Source organism: Triticum aestivum, chromosome 7B (genome assembly GCF_018294505.1).
Source record: "Triticum aestivum cultivar Chinese Spring chromosome 7B, IWGSC CS RefSeq v2.1, whole genome shotgun sequence".
Taxonomy (NCBI): domain Eukaryota; kingdom Viridiplantae; phylum Streptophyta; class Magnoliopsida; order Poales; family Poaceae; genus Triticum; species Triticum aestivum.
Genome location: NC_057813.1, coordinates 664,906,302 through 664,916,673, shown reverse-complemented (window position 1 = coordinate 664,916,673; position 10,372 = coordinate 664,906,302).

The window sequence follows — 10,372 nt, the reverse complement described above, 5'->3', positions numbered from 1 at the left end:
TAGACCTATCTTTTTGCGTATGCATTTGACTGATATGCTTAAAATGAATCCTTATGCTAAGTACATGAAAGATATTGTTACAAATAAAAGAAAGATACTGGAAGCTGAAATTTCCACTATGCTTGCTAATTACCCTTTTAAGGGTGGAATACCAAAGAAACTTGGATATCCAGGAGTACCAACTATACCATGCTCCATTAAAAGAAACTATGTTAAAACTGTTTTATGTGATCTTGGAGCCAGTGTTAGTGTTATGCCTTTCTCTTTGTATCATAGACTTGATTTGAATAAGTTGACACCTACTGAAATCTCTTTGCAAATGGCCGACAAATCAACTACTATACCCATCGGTATTTGTGAGGATGTTCCTGTTGTGGTTGCAAACATTACTATTTTAATGTACTTTGTTATTCTTGATATTCCCGAGGACGACAGTATGTCGATCATCCTTGGTAGACCTTTTGTAAATACTGCAGGGGCTATTATTGATTGCAATAAAGGCAATATCACTTTTCATGTTAATGATAATGAGCATATGGTACACCTTTCGAAGAAACAACCTCAAGTTCATAGTATCAATTCTACTGGAAAAATTTCAACGATTACTATTGGAGGTTTTGAATTCCCTCTTCCTACTGTCTAAAAGAAATATGATATTCTTATTGTTGGGGACATGCATATACCCGTTGAGGTAACTTAGTGTTATTCGAAAATTCTCCGATTTCATGTTATTTGGAAGAAGTTTTTTAACAAGACTTGATCAACCTTGTTAGTGGATTTCCTTTTGAAGAGCATGAGATGGATGAAGTTAGAAAGCACAACCTTCTGTACCCTCCTTTTACTTTCTATTATTTAGAATAAATAAAGCAAAATTAGTATTTTCTATCTGTTTTCTGAATCATCTGTGCAATAAAAAATACCTAGAAAATAAAAGTTCTCCAAATGTCCTGAAAATTGAGTATGATTTTCTGTAGAATATTTGAGAATTTCTGGCACTTAGAACATACCAGGGGACCCAACATTTGGTCACGAGGGTGGAGGGCGCCCCCTACCCACCCCCCCCGGGTGCATCCCCCTGCCTCGTGGGCACCACGTGGACCCCCTCCACTTATTCCAGCACCCACACACTTCGTCTTCCTCGAGAAAAAATCATCCCATAGCTCAAACCCGTGTTCTAGCTCGTTTTGCTGCCATTTTCGATCTCCTTGCTCAAAGCTCCATTCACAAAACTGCTTTGGTGGGTTGTTCCTCGGTATGTGACTCCTCCAATGGTCCAATTAGTTTTTGTTCTAGTGCTTTATTTATTGCAAATTTTTGCTGCTAAGGTGACCCTGTTCTTAAGCTTGCGTGTCAAATTTATATGGTCTAAAGTAGTTTTAATGCATGATATAGCCTCTAGGCACTTGTGGGAGTAGTTGCTATCAATCTTGTTGAGTTTGGTTCACTTTTATTTTGAGTCCTTAAAAATTTCAGAAATTTTTCAGAGGAAGAAAAATGTTTAGGAAAATGTACCAAGGTGGTTCTTCAAGGAAGCAAGAACCGAGGCCTGCGATACGCGAGCCTGACCTTGAACCACGAAGAGAAGCTCCAGTACGGCCTTGCGAATGGTCGTTGGATGAATTTATGATCCAAGCTGGCTTCAAGGCTGAATTTGATGAGTATGTGCGTAATGTTGAACTTGAGGACTTCATATCAGATAAGTGTCGCCAATACTATCACCTCACTAATTCCTTTGTGCGGAGGTTTAACTTTACATCTAAGCGCAACACTCATACTATTATATTTGACCTCTATGATAAATCATATACCATGGACCTTAAATATTTTAACACTTCTTGTAAAATCCCATAGTGAGGCATCTTTAGTGAACCTTGATCTGAATATAATGATTTTCTTGCTAGTATCATCGTGGGAGAAACTAGAGATATCACACAAGCTACCATAGAGAGCATTCATTTTCGTAACATACATTACTTTGCTTTCTTTATAGGTAGATGCATTCACGGTAAAGATGAGCTTTGTCTCATGTGCGTCCCAGATCTTAGTGTCCTCAAGAGTGCGGTATTAGGCGATAAACGATATAACTTGGGGGCATTGTTGCACAAAGGTTACATCTTAATGGTAAAAATGGAGATTTATTTGGTGGAATTTATGCAACTTATTTAGCTGATTATCTCGGGATAGCCATAAATGAAAATGATATTGAGTTGCCACCTGTTTTTCTAGATTATAATGCTATAGTTCGCCATCAGTTTCTTGATAGGAACGAACAATCCCTCCAGTACCGACTAATCTTTGACAAACGATGTGTTGTCCATATTACTCTTCCTGCTCCTACTTTCTTCAACTTTCAGGCAAACAGGAGATATTTTATAACCAGGGAGGAGAAAATGAATATGAGAGGAGGACGGAAGCGGCTCGCCTCCATGCTGCAGCTCTCCAGACAGTAGCTGCTCCATCTCAGTACAACCCTGACTACAACTTTGGATATCCGCCAGGCCAGCTGTGGCCATAGACCAACTTAGGCCAAAAGCCTAAGCTTGGGGGAGTACATAGTACTAGATATTAGGCCAATAACGACCGGCACCCCACAATGCACGATTGTTATTGGTAAGATGAGCCGAACGCACGTCTAAAGTAGATCCGCAAAACCTCCTAATTTTCAGTTGCTCGTGTGGTCAAATATCTCTAAGGATTCCTACAAAATATCTCTTCGGTTTGAGAGTACTTGGCGTCCCTCTCCCCTTGATTCAGCGCCGCCGGAGAGGGCATCCCATCGCCGCTGTAAAGATCCCGCAAGAGCAGCGCCCTGCACAGGCCAGGCTAGCTACGCCCGGATCAAGTGCCACGCGCAGCCCCACCCCTATATTTAGCGGCCGATGGTGGATCCACAGCCCGCGGCCGGATCTGGAGCGCCGTCTATACGACCGGACTCGCCACCATGGGCATCTTCCTCTTGTCCTTGGTGATGAGCGCCCGGGCCAAGAAGTGGATTCAGGTGAGCGAGGTCATGTGGGTTGCGGGAGCAAGGGAGGGCAGGAGGCGGGCCGGCCGGCAGCAGCTTTCTGTTCGGGGATGCTGGAGCACGGCCATGAGAACCATCGCCTCTGCTTGTACGCCGCGGTCGGCGAGCCGCCAGGGACACGCCGCAGCCGGTAGACTTCTCTCACATCTGGGCAGTGACACCCTCAAGGATCTCCCGCCTCTAATCTTTTTTTCCTTCTATGATACATGCACATCTTGGAGAAATCATGCATCTTGTTTCCCTGTAGCAGCCAGGTGAACGGGCAGAGGATAGGGCATCCCTGCGAGTTCTCAAGTACTCTAGTGGTGAAATCCTTGAGGAGTTCTATAGTTTAATCAGTTCACACGAAAATCTAATATTACCCCCATCTGTTATCAGCTAGCAGAAGTGTACAATATAAAGCATCTCCGTAATGTGCAGTCTGCTCCAAAGAGACCCCAGCTTGGTATGTATTATTCCTTACAATTAATTACTGCCCACATTGCCAGTCACAGGAGAACAAACTCTACAGATATTTCATTTCACTCAAAAACTGTGCATATGCAGGGATTTGATTACCTTAGGAGCCATAATGTTTTGCCTCCTCAATGGGCCATGCACAACAAGGACCTCATGTGACGCCCCAGTAAGTCCGTTTGTGTACTTGTTCACCTTTTAGTATATTGTCTACGTCTCGCAGGAACCATCTGTTGATGTGTGTTTGCAACTTGTGGAAAGAGCTGTTGGAAGGTATGCGACCAAATGATTAATTTCTCACTATTTTTCTGTAGTAGGGAACTTTGAAAATGTGATTAATATCAAAGAGGAACGATGCGACCATGAACTCCAACTCCACTAGCTTGAAGAACCAACACACCACATTTTTGTGGCGCACTTGAGCTTCTCAGTTGGACTATAGATGGTAACTATAGTGTCATATAGTCATATTAATTTTATGTATATTGCAATTGTAGTGTCATATAGTCATATTAGTTGTATGTAGTGCAGACAACTAGTACTGAAGGTTTCGTCTTTTTCTCTTTTCTTTGCTAAGCCTATAATTTGGAGATTAGCACACTAATTAATTCCTTCAATAGGATGTGTTCTATAGGTTACGACTAAGAGTTTCATATATGTATGTGTATCACTTATTCTTGAGCAGAATAGTATTTTTTTCAAGCAGAGTACAGTAGTGTTCAGAGTTAATTAGTTGGGTATATACCAACAACCAAAAAAATCTCAATTAACTTGAAATCACTAAAATGTGCTCGAATTATACAAGAAAAAAATCAATTAATATTTCCTCAATGGTTTTTCTTTGTCGACTATATAAGAATTTGCATAAAGACATGTTCCAATGTACATGTAAAAGTACATAAGTTTATTTGCCTTAACATGAATCCATATGCTATTATCCTTTTGCTAATTCATTTATATGTACTGACATATAAATTATTTATGATTTTGTAGAATGGACGGTCCACCGTTATAGAAGCATCATGAGGCATTGTAGTCATTGACAAATAATGATTGCATCCCAAGACCGAAGATATATGTGGTCGTTAAAAGTGATACACATATACCCCAAAGTTATTCCATATGAGTCCACCATACCTACCTATATGCGGTATCTACCTGCCGTTCCAAGTAAATTTATATGTGCCAAACTCTAAACCTTCAAATGAAATTCTATTTTGTATGCTCGAATAGCTCATGTATCAACTAGGGTTGTCGATATCTTCCATGCTAGGTGGGTTATTCTCATGATGAGTGGGCTCCGCTCATCATTCACAAGAAAATGGCAGGTAACCGGGATGCCCAGTCCCATGCTCAAATCAAATAAAAATATTTGCAAACAAAACTCCCCCGGGATTGTTGTTAGTTGGACAGTACCCGTTGTTTTGGACCAGTCGTGGAATGTGCTCATTGGTGGTGGATCAGTATAAACTTTACCATTCTGTTTGGGAACCGCCTATAATGTATGTAGCATGAAAGATATCGAGATCTCTTGGTTGTTATGTTGACAATGAAACTATGCCTCTCAAAATATTATTTATCTCTGTTTCAAAACTCGAGCTCAGGCACCTCTGCGAAGGGCATACCTATTTAATTTTATGTTGAGTCATCATCCTCTTATTAAAAAGCACCAGTTGGAGAGCACCGCTGTCATTTGCATGCATTGCTATTATTTACATTGAGTATGACTGTGATTGGATCTCTTTTGCCATGAATTACAATGTCTAGTCAGTCCTTGATCTTCAGGGGTGCTCTGCATTTATGTTTTGCAGTCTCAGAAAGGGCTAGCAAGATACCATCTTGTTATATCTTATTATGATTGTTTTGAGAAAGTGTTGTCATCCAAGATTTATTATTATTGCTCGCTAGTTGATTATGCCATTGGTATGAGTAAATATGAGACCTAAATGTTATTATGAATATGGTTAGTTCATAATCTTTGCTAAAAGCTTGAATGCTGACTTTACATATTTGCAAAAACAAGATCAAACAGATTTGTAAAAGTTTTTCTTTATCACTTTCAGTTTGTCAACTGAATTTCTTGAGGACAAACAAAGGTTTAAGCTTGGGGGAGTTGATACGTCTCCAACGTATCTACTTTTCCAAACACTTTTGCCCTTCTTTTGAACTATAACTTGCATGATTTGAATGGAACTAACCCGAACTGACGCTATTTTCAGCAGAATTGCCATGGTGTTATTTTTGTGCAGAAATAGAAGTTCTATGAATGACCTAAAACTCCAAAGAGTCACGTTTTGGAATTAATAAAAAGTATTGGCGAAATAATCAACAGAGGGGGACCCACACCCTGTCCACGAGGGTGCAGGGCTTCATGGGCCAAGCCCAAAAGTAATGTCGCAAATCATAGAAAAACTTTTTCTTTTGTTGGTATGTGAAGCTAGGCGGTATAAATTTAGCAACAATATAATTAGCATAATCAGCATACCATGGAGTGCTACGAGAAGTACTTATGACATTTAGTTGCTTATCAGGAAAGCTATCATTAATAGGTAGTGGGTCATCAAGAACATTCTCTAGCCTAGACAAGTTATCTGCAATGGGGTTCTCAGCTCCCTTTCTATCAACAATATGCAAATCAAATTCTTGAAGCAGGAGAACCCATCTTATAAGTCTAGGTTTTGCATCCTTCTTTTCCATAATATACTTAATAGCAGCATGATCAGTGTGAATAGTAACTTTGGAATCAACAATATAAGGTCTAAACTTATCACAAGCAAACACCACTGCTAAAAATTCCTTTTCGGTAGTAGCATAATTTCTTTGAGAACTATCTAGAGTCTTACTAGCATAATGGATAACATTTAATTTCTTATCAACTCTCTGCCCTAGAATAGCACCTACAGCATAATCACTAGCATCACACATAATTTCAAAGGGTAAATTCCAATCAGGTGGCTGAACAACAGGTGCAGAGACTAGTGCTTTCTTAAGTATTTCAAATGCTTCTACACAATCATCATCAAAGACAAACGGTACATCTTTTTCTAATAAATTAGTCAGAGGCCGAGAGATTTTTGAGAAGTCCTTAATGAACCTCCTACAAAATCCGGCGCGACCAAGGAAACTTCTTATACCTTAGGACATGGCACCTTTTCAATATCATCGACCTTGGCTTTATCAACTTCAATACCTCTTTCAGAAACTTTGTGCCCCAAGACAATACCTTCATTAACCATAAAGTGGCACTTTTCCCAATTCAAGAGAAGATTAGTTTCTTCACATCGCTACAAAACTCGATCAAGATTGCTTAAACAATCATCAAAAGAGGAACCATAGATGGAAAAGTCATCCATGAAAACCTCACAAATCTTTTCGCAAAAGTCAGAGAATATAGCCATCATGCATCTTTGAAAGGTAGCAGGTGCATTACATAAACCAAAAGGCATATGTCTATAAGCAAAAGTACCAAAAGGGCATGTAAAAGTAGTCTTTGATTGATCTTTAGCTGACACGGGTATTTGAGAGAAACCATAATAACCATCTAGAAAGCAATAATGTGTATGTTTGCATAGTCTCTCTAGCATTTGATCAATAAAAGGTAAGGGGTAATGATCTTTCTTAGTAGCTTTATTTAACTTACGGAAATCAATTACCATCCTATAACCTGTGATAATTCTTTGAGGGATCAATTCATCTTTATCATTAGGGACAACAGTAATACCTCCCTTCTTAGGGACACAATGAACAGGACTTACCCACTGATTATCAGCAACGGGATAAATTATACCTGCCTCCAGAAGCTTTAGTATTTCTTTTCTTACCACTTCTTTCATTTTAGGATTCAAACATCGTTGAGGATCACAAACTGGTTTGGCATGAGCTTCCAAATTTATTTTATGTTGACATAGAGTGGGACTAATGCCCTTAAGATCATCCAGAGTATATCCAATAGCAGCACGGTGCTTCTTCAGAGTTTTCAATAATCTTTCTTCTTCATGCTCTGAAAGGTTAGCGCTAATAATAACAGGATATATTTTATTTTCATCAAGATAAGCATATTTAAGATTATCCGGCAACGGTTTAAGCTCAAACACGGATCACCCTTGGGTGGAGGAGGATCCCCTAGGATTTCAACAGGTAAATTGTGTTGCAGAATAGGTTCTTGTTTAAAGAATACTTCATCTATTTCCCTTCTTTCATTCATAAACATATCATTTTCATGATCTAGCAAATATTGTTCAAAAGGATCACTAGGAGGTACAGCAATAGAGGCAAGACCAATAATTTCATCCTTACTAGGAAATTCTTCCTCACGATGTTGTTTACTAAATTTAGAGTAATTAAACTCATGAACCATATCATCCAAGCCAACAGTAACAATATTCTTTTCGCAATCTATCGTAGCATTAACAGTACGCAAGAAGGGTCTACCGAATATAATGGGACAAAAGCTATCTTGTGGAGAACCAAGAACAAGAAAATCAGCGGGATATTTGGTTTTCCCACACAAGACTTCAACATCTCTAAAAATTCCCATTGGAGATATAGTATCTCTATTTGCAAGTTTAATTGTAACCTCAATTTCTTCTAACTCTGCAGGTGCAATCTCATGCATAATTTCTTTGTATAACACTAGTGCAGAACCGGCCTTTACTGCCGGTTCATGAAGGCCTTTAGTGCCGGTTCGCCAACCGGCACTAAAGAGTGGGGACTAAAGGTCCCCCCCCCCTTTAGTACCGGTTCATCACGAACCGGCACTAAAGTGCCACCACGTGGCACGAGCCAGGCCCGTTTGCGTGTAGGGCATTAGTACCGGTTGGTAACACCAACCGGTACTAAATGTTTGGGTGTTTTTTTATATTTTTTCTTTAATTTTGTGTTTTCAATTTAATTTAGTGATTGTTTTACATTATAATGAGTTGTTAAATCATTAGGTGAAAGTACCGCGGATTAGGTTCGACTGGATGCATTGGATAGCTAGCTAAGTGATCAAGTATATGCCATATCCATATTAATTATACTTGATCAACTATAATATATACGGATATGGCATATACTTGATCACTTAGGTAGGATCCATCCAGCTGAAACTAATCTGCGGTTTCTTTCATTAAATGATATAATAACTCATCATCATCATCATCATATTAATCATCATAGTCATGCATTACCGCTAGCTATATATATATCTAATCACCACCAGCACTACTAGCTTAAAGAAGAAACATTCACTTGTACCAGAAGCAAAAATATCATCGAGTTCAACATGATTGTCATGATATTTTAAGTGTTCATATATAACACCACAAAAGCAAATCACTTAAGTTCAGAACGAAAGAACACGGACATGAAAGGACAAGTACTAAGAGCAGCATGAACTAGCTAAATCACTCCTGCTAGCTACTCTCTCTCTCGTAAAATAGCATAGAACATGTATAACTCTCCTGATTCATCAAACTGGAGCATGCCGATGAACCTGTCTCCTAATCGTGGGTTGCGCTTCTCATTGCTGCCCCCTAGTACTTCTCTGCGATCGTTAACAATTTTCCTCCAATCTTTCACTATTAAGCATTCATCGCTTTTAGAAATCCTGAATGCATTAATGTGCAATGCAGGATATCTTGGTCGTAAGCTAACAATTGACATGCGACCTTTAATCTCGATCCCCTGAGGCACAACTGTCATCGGGAGTCCCTGTTGAAGAACATCGTATAGTACTTAATTAATATACTTAGCAATGATAGTTTAGCAGAAAAATTATGTATGCAAAAGATGCACTGAGGACAAATAGTAAAAATCTTACCATCATTCCTAAATAGATGTGACCGTAGTTCAATACCATCACTATTGGTCGCACATTTTGAGTACTAATATTTCTAAGTGCAGGAAGAAAATTTGTCTTGACAGTATGAAGATCCTCAAGCCGTGAAACATAATGACTTATCTCCTCGCAGTTTAGTTCAGCTCCGGGACAGTAGTAAGTCCTGTCTACCAAGCGCCGGACATGTTTGGTTGAATGGAGATAAGTTGTCAATAGAAATTAGTTGTCAATTATTTTTGAATAAGCAATATCAAAGAAAAAAATATAGTTGAGAAGAACTCACATAATGGTAGAACTGGAGGCGTCTGCACATCGACGCATATGTCTCTATTACCTTCAATATCATCTTTCGGACGAATATAAAAGGTGATAATCATACCAGGCTCAAATGCATAAGCCTTGCATAGTGCTTGCCAAGTTTTGCATTCAAAATAGGTGTACGTGTGTGCATTGTATACTTTGACGTTGAAAGTATAACCATCATGCTCAGTTTTCAGGTAAACTCTCTTTACCTCCATAGTTTCCATATCTTTGAAACCTATCTTATCCAAGACAAAAATTCTTGCATGGCAGGGGATGCGCTAGTAGAATAGTGAAAATTAAAAATTATAAGTCAGGCAAATGAAGCATATATATAAGTCATGCTTAAGTACGAAAACAGACTTGTTGTTGTGACTTACTGTATCGAATTCGAAGGTCTCATCCAGCTTGATGCTGAATCGCCTACCATCAACAAGGAAATTTCTGTCGCACTGGCCGCGCTGGTCTTCACAGTATTCGCACATAATGAAATTTTTTCCATCGTCAGACGACATTTCCTATGTTCATATTAGGCGAGACATTAAACACTTACTAATTCAATTAATTCAACTATTTCTATTAATTCAACTAAGCATTCACTAAAAATAAACTAGTTCTATATATTAATTCAACTAGTTCAACTAAACATTACTAAAAATAAACTAGTTATATTAATTCAATTAGTTCAACTAAACATTTACTAAAAATAAACTAGTTATATTAATTCAAAAAGTTCAACTAAGCATTTACTAAAAATAAACTAGTTCGAT